Genomic DNA, 1594 nt, shown 5'->3' with positions numbered 1-1594 from the left:
CTCACCCATTGATCTTACTGACTAAACCAGTTTGTGGATCCAGAATTGTAACATTATTATCTCACCCATTGATTATGAAGCCCTTACTGACTAAACCAGTTTGTGGATCCAGAATTGTAACATTATTATCTCACCCATTGATCTTGAAGTCCTTACTGACTAAACTTGTTTGTCGATCCAAAGTTGTAACATTATTATCTCACCCATTGATCTTACTGACTAAACCAGTTTGTGGATCCAGAATTGTAACATTATTATCTCACCCATTGATCTTGAAGTCCTTACTGACTAAACTTGTTTGTCGATCCAAAGTTGTAACATTATTATCTCACCCATTGATCTTACTGACTAAACCAGTTTGTGGATCCAGAATTGTAACATTATTATCTCACCCATTGATCATGAAGCCCTTACTGACTAAACCAGTTTGTGGATCCAGAATTGTAACATTATTATCTCACCCATTGATCATGAAGCCCTTACTAACTAAACCAGTTTGTGGATCCAAAGTTGTAACATTATTATCTCACCCATTGATCACGAAGTCCTTACTGACTATAGAGGAGATACAGTTATGTGACTGAAAGCAGAACCAGTTTTGCCATCTGCCATTTTGGATGTAAACATGGCATCTACCCTAACTCTAACATTACATTCTGTAGAGGAAAAGCCTGTATTCAGCACTTTGACAAAGAGTTTAAATGAATTATCTAAATATCAACACAAGGAAAAATGTCAGCAATTTGGAATGGATGTGACATACCCATATTCTATTCCTCCTACAGTAACCACAAGTTTAGATGTCAATTCATTAGTCATGTTGACAAATGGAGATGCAGTTATGGACAATCGCAACGTGGAATACCCAGATATTTTCAGATACTTAGTTTTCAGTGCCTCATATTAAACAGGAAAGGAATTAAAGGCATGCAAAAGGTTAGATGTCTGTAAATACTTTGTGGCACACAGGATTCAGACTGTGAAAGGTGTACGACTTCTCAAATTACATAATCTACTCGAACTTGCTACAACAGCTGTTAAGCTAGGCCTAGATGAGTTTTAATTAATCACCATTATTTGCTAAGCAGTATTTCATGTGTGCTGATGATTGATATCATACAAAGTTAAAAGAGGATTGACGTGTTTGTGAGGCTGTTTGCTAGTATTGCCTATGTTTACTAGATCTTTTAGGCCTAGAATCGAAATCTAATTGGTTAATGACAACGCATGAATTCTAACATTAATGTTACATATACATTTTGTAGACCTTATACCAGAAAAGTTTTTATTGTATAATTCTATCCAAATATTCGGATTTTTCATGAAACAAACACTGGAAAGCATCTGTTATAATCTCCTAAATATATTTATAGTTTCTGAGATAATATAATTTACTGATGTGTATTTGGATATGTGTGTAATTATTGGCAGTTTAATGTGTTAAAATGAAAGATTACAGTAAAACACTTATATTTTCATATTTGTGAAGTTCTGATTCTGTTTGACAAGTAATGGTAGTTTCTGTTTTTAATGCAGTTTTTCTTTTGATTTTCATTTGCTTGACTGTTTAAGTATTATTTTCTATATATATATA

The sequence above is a fragment of the Limulus polyphemus genome, unplaced genomic scaffold (assembly GCF_000517525.1).
Source record: "Limulus polyphemus unplaced genomic scaffold, Limulus_polyphemus-2.1.2 Scaffold2007, whole genome shotgun sequence".
Lineage (NCBI taxonomy): Eukaryota > Metazoa > Arthropoda > Merostomata > Xiphosura > Limulidae > Limulus > Limulus polyphemus.
Note: the sequence above shows the minus strand (reverse complement) of the source record.